Raw genomic sequence first — 18,256 nt, 5'->3', positions numbered from 1 at the left:
TTTATTCTAAACAACTTTTTATTCCTTTTGTAAACAGGTAAAATACGAATATAAATGTTAAATTAGGGAAGGGAATACTCAGTTGAAAAAAGAACCTGAACACTTTAGAGGAAGAGGTTAATAAATGTAACCGTAGAGTTAAAATGTCTGTGCACTGAATTTCTGAGTTTTCTTTTTATTCTTCCTTTGAAATACATCTATTAGTGGTTAGGTAAGTTAGAACAAAAGCGGACACGATGTGGCACTTGGGACATCATAAAATGATGCCTGGTCAAAAAGGTGAGAACTTTGGCAATTTCCCCTTATTGACAGAAATGGGAATTAATCTTGCTGGTTGGTCACAGGGGTGCTATTTTCAGTGTGCCCTGAAGTACTGGTCCACTTCCCTTTGTTCCAGCGTAAATTTCATTCTTAGAGAAAATTACAGCATGGCTACTCCAAATATGGGAAGCTCTGATTCAAAAGATAAAGCAAAATTAAAGTGATCGAGACACAAATTGCTAAAAAAGATGTGGTCATGCATCAAGTCTTAATAAATCCAAATGATGATGCAATTTGAATTAAAATTTGACAGATTTTGGTATGTATGAATATTTGTAAGTTACTGTAGAAATGAAAAAAAAAACAAGAAGCAATCGGCAAAAATATTTATGTTGTAAAAATGGTCTTCTATCTAAAATGCAAACCTACATCAAATTGTTTTGGAACTAGGAAAAGGTTTGGGAAATTGTAAAGCTTTTCTTTTAGTTCTGCTAATTTCTCTAATTTAACATATTGTAGAGCACTAAAAATCCTGCTTTGTTATATTAACACTCTTCCTAACAAGTCTTCTAGCTCAAGAAAAAATATAGTTGAGGAATTTAGAAATGAATCATGTCAAATCTTTAACCGAGAAGCCATAGGTATATGCAAACCTTTCATATCAATGAACTATTTCAGTATTAACTATGTTGTTAACCAAATATACCTTCAAGTACTCTTCTCCATTGTCCTATTAAAATCTTCACTTGGACTAATCTGCATTGATTGATACAGAGAGGTTATTAATAGTATTGTAATTTTACCAAGTCAAAAAAAAGTAATTTTTAACCCACAAAATTAAGACTATATCTCAAATCTCTAAGAGCCACATATTTTGGGTTCTGTCTTCATTTAATTCTATCAGGAGATATTTTCAGCCATGTCTGTTGTCTTATAGATTAGAATAAAATGGCATAGATTCTATTTGGTTGCATTAGTTACTGCCTTCTTCCATATGTTAGTCATCATAACTGAGATCAGAGAGATAATCTTGCTTTGATTTTCTTTCTTTTGATTTAAAGTAAAAATCAAGAATTCCACTGAAAACACTCAATTATTCATACAATGTGTGCTTATTAAATGTCTTTTGTGTATTAAGTTCTTATGAATTTTATCTCTTAAAAAGTGCTTCCTCCATCACCCCCTTTATGGTTGGGAATTGGTGTAGTAGAACAAGAAATCGGTATGGCAGGAATTTTCTGATTCTTATAACAATCCAGAGATTCTCTCATAGAAAAATATGCTTGAGTGTAATAGGCTGAAAAATCCACCCCCCAAAAGATATCTTAATGCCCAGGGCCCATGAATCTGTTACCTTACATGGCTAAAAAGACTTTGTAGATGTGACAAAGTTAAGGATCTTGAGATGAGAGATTGTCTTGGATTACATAGGTGAGTCCAATTTAATCATGAGACTCCATGAGTTAGATTTAAAACACCTGATGTGATGGGTGCCTGGTTGGCTCAGTTGGTTAAGCATCTGACTCTTGATTCTAGCTCAGGTCATAATCTCAGGGTCCTGGGATTGCACCCCAAATCAGTATCCATGCTTAGAGGGGGAGTCTACTTGAGAATTTCTCTCCCTCTCCCTCTGTCCCTACCTCCACTATCATCCTCTTTTTCAGACAAATAAATCTTTTAAAAATGATGTGGTGACAGAAGTTGCAAGAAATTGGAAGAAGTTAAATGACTATCTTTGAAAATGGGCATGGATGGAGCCACAAGCCAAGGAACACAGGTGACCTCTAAGCCAGAGGAGAGAGGGAAACAAATTCTCCCGTAGAGCTTCCAGAAGGAATGCAGCTTTGACAAAAACTTTATTTGAATCCAGTAAGATCCATTTTAAATTTTTGCCTTCCAGAACTATAAGAAAATATATTTGTGTTGTTTTATCCACTAAGTTTATGATGATTTGTCATATAGGAATAGGAATAGGCTGATGATTTGTCATATAGGAATAGGAATAGGCTGTCATATACAGCCATAGGAATTTAATGTACTATTTCAAGTTTACTGTACTTTTATTTGTATTTGTGTATGTGGTTGATGCAGGGGGTAGCCAAGGCGGTACAAAAGTAGAAGCCAATCCTCACCAGTCCCCCGGGGTATGATCGGCTCTTTATCTGTTCTTCCTAACCTCAGTATCAAAAATCTTGTCTAACAATCTCTTTCTGGCCCAACTAGAGACTTCTTCTACCTTAAAAACTCTTTTATAAAGACTTAATGAAGCAATTAGTATTAGTTAAAAATTATTAAAACTGTGATATAGAAGTGTTTTCTAAAGAAGTGAATTATTAAAATTTTAGATAAATTGATTATATTTTGTTATGCAATTTCTATGCCTTTTTCACGGGAAATTTGTGAAATCATTTGTCATATAATGTTAAGGGAAATGTGTAGGTGTTTCCTAAATGGAAGTCTGCTTCATTTTTATGATTTAGTTCATTGTTACACCCAGTCCTCTTAAAATTTGAGCTCCCTCATATTAGAATAGAAGATCAGTACATGCATAATTGTGTCTGAATTTTGATCAAGATTCAGAATCTTAAACCTAGGATTTCTTTTACTAACAACTATGTTTCTTCTGAGTGTCTATCAACCTCAATTTCATTTAACAACCATTTAGTGGTTGCCTCTGAGTGCCATCCTTTGTTCAGGGTATAAAAAAGATGACAGAAATACCTGTTTTATGGAGTTTCAACCTGGTGAGTCTGGACAAATATGTGAAGGAAAAAATCCTCCTTTGATGTAAGTCTAGTAAATATATCTACTGGAACCACCTTCAAAAACCAAAGAATGGCTTCTTCTCTTTCACTGATGGAGGGGGAAGAAATCTAGTAAGTATATCTACTGGGACCATCTTCAAAAACCAAAGAATGGCTTCTTCTCTTTCACTGATGGAGGGGGAAGAAATCTAGTAAGTATATCTACTGGGACCATCTTCAAAAACCAAAGAATGGCTTCTTCTCTTTCACTGATGGAGGGGGAAGAAATCTAGTAAGTATATCTACTGGGACCATCTTCAAAAACCAAAGAATGGCTTCTTCTCTTTCACTGATGGAGGAGAAGAGTTGTGGATGATGAAAGATGAGGGAAGTGAGATGGAAAGAGGCATCATAAAAGGGGTATTTGGTGGCCCTACTGATGGGGAACACACATACATACACACCCCTTTCCATGTGGAATGCTTTCACAAAAACATGTTCACCCACTACCACAAATTTAATGATGATTTTCTTCTGGTGCTCCAGTAAGTGCTGCCTGTGGTCCAGAGGGTCTGGTTTTGCTGTTAAGCAATTCCATGCCTATGTATGAATTGTTCACAGTGTCTCTTCACTGTGAATGAGGAAAATGAGCCAGTAAGGGCTGTCCTGGCTTGGTCCTTGAGCACTGCAGCCTGCAGCATCTTGACTAAGAAACTTAGAGTCATGGGGTACCTGGGTGACTCAGTCCATTAAGCGTCTGCTTTCAGGTCAGGTCATGATCCCAGGGTCCTAGGATGGAGCTCCATGTCGGGCTTCCTGCTCAGCAGGCAGCCTGCTTCTCCTCTCCCTCTGCTTGCCACTCCTTGCTTTTCCTCTCCTTCTCTCTGTCAAATAAATAAATAAAATATTTTTTTTAAATTATTTTAAAAAAATGATACTTAGAGTCAAGATATGGAAAGCCTTAGCTCTAGATGGGAAGCAGTGAAGTAGGAAGTACGGGCTCCTCAAATGCCCATAGAAAAGACATTCCACCTCTGGTCTTTGCTTTCAAACTATATTGATTGAGAAATTTAATTAGACGGTCTTTATCCTTCCTTAGCTCCAGCATCCTATGATTCTATTGAAATTAGATATTAAGAACATAAAGAACAAATTTATAGTTACCAGAAGGGCATAAAGAGCACACTTACCATGATGAGCACTGAGTAGTGTACAGAATTGTTGAATCACTATATTGTAAACTTGAAACTAATATAACACTGTGTGTAATTACACTAGAATTAAAGAAAGAAAGAAAAAAGAAATTAGATATTAAGATATGCAAGTTTAGAATCTTTAGCAATATCCTTATATGTAACATATTTAATGTGTGAATTGTTTCACCAATTTAGCATTCTACTTTCTCTTACATGGGAGCATAAAAACTTTTGAAAACTACTATTCTCAAAGCACTGTTAGCATACACACAAACGTAGCCAACTGTATCTACATTCTGAAATCATATGCTTGTGTATGTAGACTTCATATGGCTTAACATCTTAAGAAATATGATTTTGGAGTCAAGTTTGTAGAAGAGCAATATGAGTAAGAATTTCTTCATTTGACATAATATGATATTTCCATACTTTTGCTTTATAAATTGTAAAGGATTCTTCTTTATTTTTGTAGGATAAACCTTCAAATAACTAAAAACCCTCAATGTATCATATTATTTCAGTCCATGAGATTTCTCTCTCACATACACACATACACTCACATGCATAGACACACACAAATATACATATTAAAAACTAAGCAAAACACTTCCACAAAATTCCAGAAATCAACACATTATCTTTATCTCATTATCCTCATAAATGTATCGATGCTTAAACCCGTTAAAGCCACAAAGGATTCTCAACCATAAAATGAAAAAAAAATCAAATATCGTTTATGTTTTATATTTACTAGGCTAGGGAAATGAACTGAAATTCATTTTTTTAAGATAAAGCCAACCCCCCCAAAAAGTGCTTTATGACTAATATTCAGAGAACCCAAGTAACATAACATCTAAATTCTAAATGCTCCAGCATGAAACTTGAAATATACAAATTCATTTAAATTCACATATGAGTATTATAGTACATGTAATTTGAAATATAAGTGAGGTATTTGTTCAGAAGCACAAAACTTTTGGCAAACAGAAGCTATCACTATAAAAATAATTCTATTCAAATCCCCCATTGATGCATTATTAAACCAAGAGCCCTCTTCTACATAATTGAGTGTTGTCGAGACCAAGTTATATTTTTTAAAGTTCAGCTGAGACTGATTTTGAATAACTTTTAAAGGGCCCTGGTGAAGCACCATAGAATATTCTATGAGTTATTCAGCATTTGGACATGATCATGAATATATTTACTATTGCATTTTCATGATCTCTTAAATAATATTTTCAAAACATCTTGAGAGGTCGCAAAGGAGCCATTTGAGTAAAAGGCAGATTCCAAACTACAGTTCTGAGGATGTGTGTGCAGTTTCTCTGAAATGAAGCAACTCTCCGCCATTAAAAAGAGAGATTTACCTCAGCAGTGCCCCGTAGTAAGTAGGGTGGCACATTATTTTCAATCAGCAATTTTTCTTGAAACACTTGTTTCTGGACAGGCCATGAGGCACAACCCCTTTGATAGATTCTGTCTCGAAGATAGAGAACAGTTATTCCTCCAGACAGAACATGCCTAAGGAGAATTTTGTATAATTGTAGCAAACCCAGGGTGGGAGGAAGTATTTTTGCAATGGCTCAGTGTTAGTGAAATAAGAAAGATATATTTGTTTCAAGTGAGAAATAAATGAGTAGGAATTTATATTCCACTATATATAATAAAACTAAAACGCATACATTTCCAGCATGAGACTATTTTAATGAAACACATAAGATTATTTCTATGTCCAAGAACCATTAAAACATCTATTATCAGACACATAATCATATTCATTTTCTCACTGGAGACAGCAATATAAAATACCATTTGTTTGCCAAAATAGTTGCTGCAGGTTATCTATCCTTTAACTGTTGCATTTTCAAAAATATGAATCAGTCTTACTTTTAAATGCAATAAATTTAGGACTTTCAGAACTCTATAGCCATGTTTTTAAAGAATGGGACATTATCAGAAAGAACAACTGAAGTATTTTGACAGCAGAGGCTTGTCTTACCTTTAAATAGCATCCCACTCTTACCTCCTAGATCACTTCCAGGCCTAAAAAGTGGATACAGCAATACAGTCTGATTATTTAGTTATGTCTCTATGGAAATTTTTCTTTTTTTTTTAATTTTTTATTAAGTATTTTTATTTTGATTCCAGTGTAGTTAACATACAATGTTATATTAGTTTCAGATATACAATATAGTGATCCGATAATTTTATACATTACTCAGTACTCTTTATCCCCTTCACTTACTTTACCCATCCCCCACACACCTCTCCTCTAATATACTTTATTTAAAATGAGTACTCTCAGTTGAAATGTTCTTTCCCCAACAAGAACATTTTTTATTTGAAGCATATTTCAAAACACATGGTTCTAAAGGATATATATACAGCATTCCATCTAAGATAAACAGAATACACATTTTCCTCCAGTACTCACAGAAGAATCCCCTGGTTAGATCACATAAAAAGAGAAACAATAAATATTACAAATTTTAAGAAGACTAAAATCATACCAAGTATATTTCCCAGGCACAATGGTACAAAACTAAAGATTGACAATAAAACAAAGCTGAAAAGTCAACGGTAAATATTAGATATTTAGTATACAAATAACAAACAACACAATTTTATCTAGGAAAAATATTCAAGTAGTTTTTTTTTTTTAAATCCTCACCCACACTTACATATTTCTACCACAAAATCAGCTGCTAGTTTTAATGGATATGGTTAAAATGTGTTAAGATAGCATAAAGCATGGAAAAGCAGTTGTAAGAAATCTGCTGACTTACATCAGTGTAAAGGTCAGTGTGACTCTATATGGACAGTTGATGGTCAACAGACTATATGTAATAGTATATACTATATACTAACAAAACACAGTAATAGTTTTCATCGATGTGCATAGCAACCACAACCCTATTTTAAAGTTTCTAGACATATCCTTTGGCTGCAAAAGGTGAATTTTGACTGCATCGTTAAATTTTGTAATTGAAAAAGACAATGTTTCAGTCAGAAGCCACTTCTGTCTTCTTGGATGAAAACTGAACATTGTTTTGGGGATTGGCTCTCCACGTGGAAGGACCACATGGGTAAACACAATGAGTTAGGTGGCTATAACAGACCTAGCTGTTACTCATGCAGAAGTGTGGAATCCATGCTGGGTAAAAGTACTGTCAATTCTAGAGATTGCTACTTCAGGCTCTGGAGAACAGAGCACTTTCATGTGGGTCGCATGGATAGCAATTGAAAGAATGGTTGCTATGAATCAGTAATTCAAGGACAAAATGAAGGAAGTGGGATTTGTTTGGCGACAGGAAGTTTTTGTTTATTTATCTGAGTCTGGGGGTTGGAGCTTGGACTCCAAGGAGTAACAAAATAGGTGAAAGTGGCTCCTGAGAAAGCATGGCAACAGCCTGGTAGGAGGTAGAGGAACAGGAGGGATAAGGGGAACCCAGAAGAAATAGAGAACCCTATAAAGGAGAATGCACTGAAAGGAGCAGTGACAACTGTGAAAAAGGTTTTTACTTTTGTTTCCATGCCTATATTTTTAATATTTTACATTGTGATTTCATTCTGCTCTTCCAGATTTCTTTTTTAATGCTACCTGGCAGTTTTAGCTTCCCTGCCCTTTTGCTTTGGAGAGTGGTGTGTATGTTTGAGTATGATACCAGGCAGGGTGGAGGGTGTGACCTTGCATGTACCAAACACTGTGCAGAGGATCATTGCCCAGAGAGAAGATTAGAAGAGGGCAAAAACTGGTCACCAGAGTGCTCAGAACAGGAATCTCAAGCAAGAGATGACAAGCAGACACTGAAAATGGATTTGTTGAACATTTAAGGGTCCCTAGGCTATTGAAACTCACAAAGGATCTTCCCGTGAAAGGCAGAGACTTACTGCCATTAACAGGGAGAGGACCCAAGCTGTGTTGTATGCTAGCTGCCCTGAAAAGGGAAAGGTGATGCCTGAGGACATGAGAATTTGGGAGCATTCAGGTTTCAGCAAGAATAATGAAGCTCAGGAAACCATTTGACCCCAGTGTTTCCCACCACTTGCCAACATTTCCCAGAAAGAGAAGCATCACAGAGCCTCCCTGTTCCTGCTGGGGTGCTTATTAAAGAAATACAGGGACCCTTTACTTAATATATTAGTTCATTTCATTCACTGACCAGCATGCTAATCGGAAATACCATTTTGCAACTGGATTAGAAAGATTATGGATGAAGAAAAACTTTTAAGGCAAATCATAAGTTCAAAGCTTTTGATCCGTGCTTGTTTTTGAGTTTTCATCTACCATGTTGTTCCATGTTTTACTCCATGATCTTGCCTGGCAGTTTAGCCTTAAGTTCCGAATCCCTTTTTTCTTGATATTTTCAGTGGTTTGTGGTTCCCTGTAACCAGTAAGGAAGATATGGGAACAACAGAAGCTTCAGAATAAGCCGTTGATACCGAATCATGTTCTTAAATATCCACGCAACCAAAAAGAGGTATGTTTTCAGAAAAGAGGTATGTATATTCATTCTAGTATTAAATCACCGGAGAATATTCTCTCTATCCCTTTACTCTGAAAAGTTTTAATCAGGAAAAGAGGCTGTATTTTGTCAAATGCTTTTTCTGCATCCGTTGAAAGGACCATGTGGTTCTTGTCTCTTCTCTTATTTATGTGTTCTATCACATTGATTGATTTGGCAATGTTGAACCACTCTTGCCTCTCAGGGATAAACCCCACCTGGTTGTGGTGGATAATCCTTTTAATGTGCTGTTGTATCCTATTAGCTAGGATCTTGTTGAGAATCTTGGCATCCATATTCATCAGGGATATTGGTCTGAAATTCTCCTTTTTGATGGGGTCTTTGCGGGGTTTGGGGAACAAGGTAAGGCTGGCCCCATAGAATGACTCTGAAAATTTTCCTTCTGTTTCTATTTTTGGTAAAGCATCTTCAGGACAATTAGGATTATTTCTTCTTTGAATGTTTCATAGAATTCCCCAAGGAGTCCATCAGGTCCTGGATCTTGTTTTTTGGGAGGTTTGTAATCACTGCTTCAATCTTGTTACTGGTTATTGATCTATTCAGGTTGTCAGTTTCCTCCTATTTCAGTCTGGGTAGTTTGTGTGTTTCCAGGAATGCATCCATTTCTTCCCAGTTGTTTAACTTCTTGGCATATAGCTGCTGATAATAATTTCTAATAATTGTTTTCATTTCCTTGGTGTTGGTTGTGATCTCTCCTCTTTCATTTATAATTTTATTAATTTGGGTCCTTTCTTTTTTCTTTTGGATAAGTCTGGCCACTGACATAACAATCTTACTAATTCTTTCAAAGAACCAGCTTTTGTTTATGTGTTCTACTATATTTCTGGTTTCTAATTCTTTGATCTCTGCTCTAATCTTAATTATTTCCCTCCCCATGTGTGAGTTAGGTTTAAAGATCCCCAGATCTTTAAGGTGTAAAAAGAGTTTGAGTATTCAAGATTTTTTCTATTTTTGAGGGAGGCTTAGATGGCTCTGTATTTCCCCCTTAAGACCACCTTTGCTGTATCTCATAGGTTTTAGACTGATGCATCTTCATTCTCATTGGTTTCCATGAATTGTTTAAGTCATTAGCAATTGGGGAAATTCAAATCAAAGCCATATTGGAGATACAACCTTACAACAGTTAAAATGGCCAAAATTGGCAACACAAGAAACAAGTGTTGGAGAGGTTGTAGAGAAAGGGGAACCCTCTTACATTGTTGGTGGGAATGAGAGTTGGTGCAGCCACTTTGGAAAACAGTGTGGAGGTTCCTCAAAAAGTAAAAAACAGAGCTACCATATGACCCAGCATTGCACTACTTGGCATTTATCCCAAAGATACAGATGTAGTGAAAAGAAGGGCCATATGCACCCTAGTGTTCATAGCAGCAATGTCCACAGTAGCCAAACTGTGGAAAGAGCCAAGATGCCCTTCAACAGGGGCACCTGGGTGGCTCAGTGGGTTAAAGCTTCTGCCTTCGGCTCAGGTCATGATCCCAGGGTCCTGGGATCGAGCCCTGCATTGGGCTCTCTGCTCCGCAGGGAGCCTACTTCCTCCTCTCTCTCTGCCTGCCTCTCTGCCTAGTTGTGATTTCTCTCTGTCAAACAAATAAATTATTTAAAAAAATGATGTCCTCAACAAACAAATAGATAAAGAAAATGTGGCCCATATATACAAAGAAATAATACTCCTCCATCAGAAAGGATGAATACCCAACTTTTTTATCAACATGGACGGGACTGGAGGAGATTATGCTGAGTAAAATAAGTCAAGCAGAGAGTGTCAATTATCATAAGGTTTCATTTAGTTGTGGAACATAAGGAATAACATGGAGGACATTAGGAAAAGGAAGGGAAAAGTGAAGGAGGGGAAATCAGAGGAGGAGGTGAACCATGAAAGACTGTGGACTCTGAGAAACAAACTGAAGGTTTCTGAAAGGGGGGAGGGGGTGATGAGGGGATGTGTGAGCCTGGTGATGGGTATTAAGGAGGGCATGTATTGCCTGGAGCACTAGGTGTTATAGGCAAACAATGAATCATGGAACACTACATAAAAAATTAATGATAAGGGCACCTGGGTGGTTCAGTGGGTTAAAGCCTCTGCCTTCAGCTCAGGCATGATCCCAGGGTCCTGGAATCAAGCCCCGAATCGGGCTCTCTGCTCAGTAGGGAGCCTGCTTCCTCTTCTCTCTCTGCCTGCCTCTCTGCCTCCTTGTGATCTCTGTCAAATAAATAAATAAAATCTTTAAAAAAAAATTAATGATGTACTATATGGTGACTAACATAACTTAATAAAAAAATACTAATAAATAAAAATAAATAAATAAATAACCCAAGAAAGAAACTTGTATTTCATGAATTGGAAAAACAAAAACAAAAAACACAATGCTTTTGTTTTCTGTTATTTTAGTTTACATAATCTCTCCTTTAGTTAGTCACTGCTTAGATCCTAATAAAATGCTTAAAATTTTCCAATATTTTCTAATATTTCATGTTAATTAAGAGGACAATCATCATGATACACACACTCACACACACATCATGTAATACTGCACTTTAATCTGATTTCATCAACTGTCTTGAAACGTATGATGCTTAATAGCCTGACCTAGTAAATTTGAAAATCTTTTCCATATTACTGTTTAACTCCACTTCTGCGGTAAGGAACTAATACTCTTTTTTATGCATTAAGAAAATACAGAATAAATCTATTTTAAAATCTTTATATTTTTAATAATTTGGAATCTGCTTTGGTTTCCTTTTGTTTCAAAATGCTTCTGTTTTAATTATTTTATGATCAGTATAGGAAAGATGCAATTTTACATTAATAGACTCACTACCTTACTTGCCTAATCTTGATTTACAAATTCAAACCAAATATAAAGGGATTAAAAATATTAGCACATGTGGATGACAGAGAGTTGGAATTTGTACCATATACACTTTGCTATTTCTCTGCAATTCATTCACCTCCTCTTGTCTTCCTGGCTGGCAGAGCTGCAGTGTAGACCAAGTGACCACTTTTACCCTTCAATTGGTCACACCCTGAAGGAGGTTACCCCATCCTCAGCCTGATCAAGTTAATCTTGGAACCCCATTGTCCTGGAAAATAACTAATCTAAAAATTTACATGTGATTTTTTTTTCTATAAAAAGAAGTCATTTGGGGGAGGTTTTGCTTAAAACAAGTATTTTTGACAAGAATTACCATGAAGGAATGAGCTTGAGGCTAAAGCCAAAGTTCTAAGGACAGGAGATCCTTTAGTAATATTGCTAAGCAGATGAAGTAACCAGCCCTGCAACTGCTCTCTCCCTTTCAGACTTCATGTTCTGTAAGTTCCAGTTAAGCTTTTTTCTGTTATTTGAAATGAGAACATCTTTATGCAAACCTAAATACATATACATGAGTAGATATGCATATAGGTACAAATAAATGAGAAAACACAGTATTTATTTACATATATACAAAATATACATATATTGAATTTATTTTTCATGATTTCTTGGTTGTTGAATTGCTCCACTTCAGACTGTGTTTAGAATAATTTCTCAATGTTTGAAGAAAAGGTATTAAACTCAAATAAACAGATAAATTCACTTTCTAACTTAAGGTTTACTGAAAAACGTGTTTGTCAGCAAAATTCTTTTTTTTTTTTTGTCAGCAAAATTCTTTTTAAAACACTAGAATATTCTGCAAACTACATCGAACTTCCAGTAATAAAGCTCAGAATAAATGTTCGACTACACTGAAGTACAATCTGACTCCTCCATAATTTGTGACATCCTTTTGTCTCTGTCATTGTTGTAGTATTGAGGAGGGGAACATTATTTGTCTGTTTAATATAATATGTTTCAAAATTCTCTTCTTTCTGGACTGTGTTCCTAGCAGTTCCATTATGTCTACTAAAGGTCAGTTTCAAGTACAGGAAAGAAAAAGACATCTAAATCAAATTTTTCCTAAAGTTATACCTTAAATGACTAATTTAAAATCACATTTACTAGACTCAGATAAAAGTTCTGAATGTTTTCATAGCTTAGCTTAGCATAATCTTTTTTTTTTTTTTTTGCACCATCTTTTTAATTTTTTGTCTTGGCAAAAATTATAGGAGGTAGAAAATGAGGTGATTTCAGACTGAAATGAAAACTTCAAAGAGGTTATTGATCTTTTCACATCATATTATAATCACATGATTTGTGGACCAGAAAAACTACTGGCAATCAAGAGCAAGTTCAGGGTAATCTAAAAAAATAAAAGTTGGACTAAGTATTCAAATGGAGAGAGTCAGATTTCCCAAAGAGGATTCAGATATAACATCCTTGCAATGCAATTCCAGAAGCCATCATACTTGCAGATGTGGCCTGACCCAAATGAGCACTCTTTGGATGTTCAGTTCGTAGGCTGCAGCCCTTCCAGTGGAGAGAGCTTTGCCATTCCCTCACAGGCTAAATCTAAGTCTCCTCCAAGAACCCAAGAGAAGCAGTATATATCACGTATGCCAGACTATTTCATTTTTTGTAGATTAATAAATAAATCCTGTGAGTCTCCTAATTCCCCCATAGAGCCAAATGTTTTTGCTTCCCAAGAGTAAATTTCATAAGATTGGTCTCGCCAGCTACCTAAGTTCCCAAATACCAGTTTTCACATAATGTTCAGAGTTCAATAATACTTGGCTAGCAAGAAGCCAGTATTTAAAATACAGAGATATAAAGCAATCAAATTCTTATGACTATCTGACTAAATGTGACATACTTTGATTCATATTAACACTGCATGGGGCCCTTGGGTGGCTCAGTTGGTTAAACTTCTCATCTTGATTTTCAGGTCAGGTCATGATCTCGTGGTCATGGGATCAAGCTCTGCATCAGGCTCTATGTTTAATAGGGAGTCTGCTTGAGATTCTCTCCCTCTCCCTCTATTCCTCCCCCACTCTCTCTCTCTCTACTCTGTGTTACTCTAAAATAAATACAATCTTTAAAAAAAAAAAATACTACCACTGAATGTCCAAAAGCTTAACACATTGCAGTGTTTGACTTCCTATATCACTTATTCATTCACTCACCCATTAAATCAAAATATTTATTTAACTTTCCATGTGCCAGAAGCCAGGAATGTATAGTAGCAAGAAAGATACAATCTCTGTCCTCAAAGTTTAGAGTCCGAAGAAACTGACAAAAGATCACATTCATGTAATTTATTACTGATTTATAAGATGCACTTGTCTAAGCTTTTTACACGGAGCTTCTGCTTTATCTTTCAACGAACTTCTATGTTATTATTAGTATTTTTTAAGTTTTTATTTAAAATCCAGTTTGTTAATATACAGTGCAATATTAGTTTCAGGTGTACAATTTGGTGATTCATCACTTCCATATATCACCGTATGGAATACAGTCTGGGGTGATCTATCGGAGGGTCAGACCTACTGAAGACACAGGTCTGTTTACGAATGACATGAATCCACAAATTGGTTTAAAGACAAAGTTACTTAATTCCATCAGGGAATAGAAAGTTGTAGAAGAAGTTGTCATGATAGAATTACAGAGAATTAAAAATAATTACTTAATTATTATCAATAATTAATTAATTTAACAATAATTTTTATTATTTAGTTGAAAAAGCAGAAGCTCCATGTGAAAAGCTGAGACAGGTGCATCTTATAAATCAGTAATAAATTTCATGAAAATTATTTGTTTATTTATAATTTTTTATTTATCGAGAATAATAAAAAGTAATAAGAATAACTTATTCTTATTCTAGGTATCTAATAACTAGCTTATTCTAATAACTAACTTATTCTAGGTATCTAATAACATTCTAGGTATCTAATAACTCATGTGATCTTCATAATACTATAAGAGGTAGTATGATCTTAGTTATAGAGAAAAAAATGTGGCACAGGGCAGTTATGGAAACTTGTTCAAAACCTACAATAATGAAATGTAAAATTGGAATTTGAATTCAGCAGCCTAGTTTCAGAGTCTAAGGGAAGTTTAATTGGAAAATTTAAAATAACTTTCCCAAACATGTAGGCATCACTAATAGAGAGTATTTCCCTCCCTTTCTCCAGGAGAGTTTTTGGACAAACCAGAATTGGGGTATTAGTGTTATTCATACAGTTACAGAAGTAGTTAAGCTTTCATTAATTAAATATTGTATGGTAGGGGGGCACCTGGGTGGCTCAGTGGGTTAAAGCCTCTGCCTTCGGCTCAGGTCATGATCCCAGAGTCCTGTGATCAAGCCCCGCATCGGGCTCTCTGCTCAGTAGGGAGCCTGCTTCCTCCTCTCTCTCTGCCTGCCTCTCTGCCTACTTGTGACCTCCGTCTGTCAAATAAATAAATAAATAATTTTTTTAAAAATTGTATGGTAGTAAAATAAGGCCATGTCTTTTAAAATATTAATATTTTTTCATAAACATAAACTTTATATTGTAATTGATACATTGTAGAATTCATATATTAGGTATATGAAATATATCAGAATGAAGAAGCTGAGTGCTGCTTTGAAGTCCCAATGTCTACCCATCCATTGTCTCTTATAAATTACCAAAGAAAGATCATCAGCTGAATTCATTCACAAAATACACAGCATGGTCTTTTTACTGCAGACACCTTCACAGTCAATTCAGCCCAATGAGGAAAGGGTCATCAATCCATCAACCAGACAGTTAATCAAAACATACACTGAAAGGTCTATCAAGTGAAGGTTCTGAAAAGAATTTAACTTTGATTATTTGAACACTAAAAAATACTTGGATTTTAAGTGGTGAGTTTCTTTCAAATAGAAAATGGAGCACTCTCTTCTTTCTCTCTCTCTAAAACAGGTGGTCCTACTTCTTCCAAAATGGGACAGCCAATCAATCAACTTTCTGAAATGCAGTTCATCCTAAATGTTTATAAATAACAATGTTTAAAAGGGAGATAGTGCAATAAAAGTGTTCATTTTGTTCTTTTAAAATTTCTGCAGAAAAGTGCTGCATATAGAAAGATGAGAGCTTTAAATGAATCCAAACTACTAAAACCAATTATACATCAAGGAAGATAAGGTAAAATTGTACCAGCCAACTTGACTTCTTCTTTTGTCTCTCATAATAAATTCAGGCAGCAAAATTAGTGCTTTTAGCTGAAGTCTCAAATCTTTCAATCTCCAAAGTTTGAATGTAACACTGCTGAGAAGATAAAGAAAGCATCTTCAAAGTCATCACTTCTTACAAGCTAACATCACATTATAAATGTTTTTGGATAACAAGTTTTTATTTGCAAGTCAATAAGACCATAAATATCTGTCCAAACAAGCTCTAAACTGCATCGAACATCACCTCTGATAGGGACAATATACATTACTAAAATCAATTGAATGATTGTCCCCAAACTAAGAGATACTTAGAATTAGAGGTAAAAAGCATATAAAATTTTAAAAGATAACTAATGTGGAAAGTGAAATACATTCATTACTAAGCAATTCCATTCTACTTTTTTTAAAAAAATGTTTGAATAATTTAATTTTTGTAGCTTAATTATAATAACATGTGGTGGATTTCAATCTGATTCTCAATTTTGCAAAACTAGCTTCAAGAATTATTGAAAAAGGTCTTTTTTATGGTACCTTGGTGGTGGCAGGCTGTGTTAGGATAAAGCTGAACATCTCTTTCCCAGTTCCTGATGCCAGAAACTCATTGAAGTAGACAATGAACACAAACTCACAAACTGTACCTTTTATGAGAAGCATATGTCACAGAAGTTGCTGCTGATGCTTGGGGTAAAGAGTGGAAGTGTTACGTGGTCTGAATCAGTGGTGGCAATGACAAGCAAGGCTTCCCCATGAAAGAAGGTATCTTGACCCATGATTGTGTCTGTCTGCTGCTGAGTAAGGGGCACTCTTGCTACGGATCAAGAAGGACAGGAGAAAGAAAGCACAAATCTGTTCAGGGTTGAACTGTGTGTGCCAATCTCAATGTTCTCAAACTGGTCATTGTAAGAAAAAAAAGTGGGGGTTGGGGGGATTTTTCTGGATTCACTGATACTACTGAGCTTCATCACCTAGGGCCCAAAAGACCTAGCAGAACCCATAAACATTTCAATCTCTCTAAAGAAAATGATGCCTACCATTATGTTGTGAGAAAGACAAAGAAGAATTCTAGAAGCAAAGCACCCAAGATTCAGCATCTTGTTTCTCCAGGTTCCTCCAGTACAAACACTGATGTATTGTCATAAAGAAACAGAGTACTTAGAAAAATAAGAAATAGACTGCAGAATATATTAAACTTTTGGCCAAGAGAATGTTAAGAAGCCAAAGAAAAACTCCAGGATCAGATTACCAAGAAACAGAGGCTGTCCTCTTTGAGAGCTTTTATCTCTAAGCCTGAGTGCAATCAGAAATGAGATTTTCTAAGAGTAACAAATAAATAAGATCATACATCCAAAAAAAAATTAACAACCTCAACAACAAAAAAGAAATGGAAAAGGAACTGAAACTTTGGCTATGCATGAGTAAACCCTTAAACCCCACATGCTTCTTGAGAAAGGTAAGAGCAGAGTTAAATTTCTAAATCTCTGCCCCCCATCAAAGTCCACTCTACTACCACTTCACTTTATGGAACTCCAATCACTGCAACTCATTAAAAAAAGTGTATTAGCATCCTTTGCTTGCATGTTTTTTTTTTAATTTTTTTATTTTTTATTTTATTTTTTTTTAACTTTTATTTTTTATAAACATATATTTTTATCCCCAGGGGTACAGGTCTGTGAATCACCAGGTTTACACACTTCACAGCACTCACCAAAGCACATACCCTCCCCAATGTCCATAATCCCACCCCCTTCTCCCAAACTCCCTCCCCCCAGCAACCCTCAGTTTGTTTTGTGAGATTAAGAGTCACTTATGGTTTGTCTCCCTCCCAATCCCATCTTGTTTCATTTATTCTTCTCCTACCCACTTAAGCCTCCATGTTGCATCACCACTTCCTCATATCAGGGAGATCATATGATAGTTGTTTTATAAAAAGCATCTGTCTTCCACATGGAAGGCAATGAACAATAAGCATTGAATAATGATCCTTTGCCCCTAAAAAATGCTGTGCCTTCTTCAGTCTAATGTCACATTTATGGGTTTCATGCTATTTGTAGTACGCTGGAGATTGCCCCCAAAAGATCCATATAGATTCCAGGGGTGTCCTGGAATGTGTGTGCTCACATGGCATCAATGGCTGCCTTCTCTCACTGTTAAAAAACCAGCTAAGAACAATGTATCTGCTAGAAATGAGTAAGTACAGAGAACCTTTTCTTTCTACTTATTTTGGTAGGCACTTCCCCACACATACTCAGAGACCACTCTTACTAATCCAGGTCACAGGACCGATGGAAAAGTTGGTATGCTCCTTCTTTTCCCTGGAAATTCATGGACCATGGTTCCTCCACTAGTTCTCCTAGAACCTTATGGGTTGCTTCAGGCACTGACTTGTTTGTAGACCACATCTAGAATGAGAGAAAACATTGAGAGTCCTTGTCTTCAAGGGAGATATTCTTGAAGAGACTGCAAAAGAAGCCAGGCATAG

General features: G+C 35.7%; 1 pseudogene across 1 annotated transcript; it reads left to right on the top strand.

The window, feature by feature from the left end:
- The first annotated feature begins 236 nt into the window (after nucleotides 1–236).
- LOC309870245 (small ribosomal subunit protein eS6 pseudogene) lies at nucleotides 237–17,084 on the top strand (annotated as a pseudogene). The gene is made up of 2 exons: nucleotides 237–279; nucleotides 16,272–17,084. The product of its transcript is annotated as a small ribosomal subunit protein eS6 pseudogene (transcript).
- Nucleotides 17,085–18,256: the final 1,172 nt, after the last annotated feature.

The sequence above is a fragment of the Mustela nivalis genome, assembly GCF_964662115.1.
Source record: "Mustela nivalis genome assembly, chromosome: 1".
In the NCBI taxonomy this organism is placed as follows: domain Eukaryota; kingdom Metazoa; phylum Chordata; class Mammalia; order Carnivora; family Mustelidae; genus Mustela; species Mustela nivalis.
The sequence above is the reverse complement of the archived record's forward strand: the minus strand, read 5'-3'. Positions and strand labels throughout refer to the sequence as shown.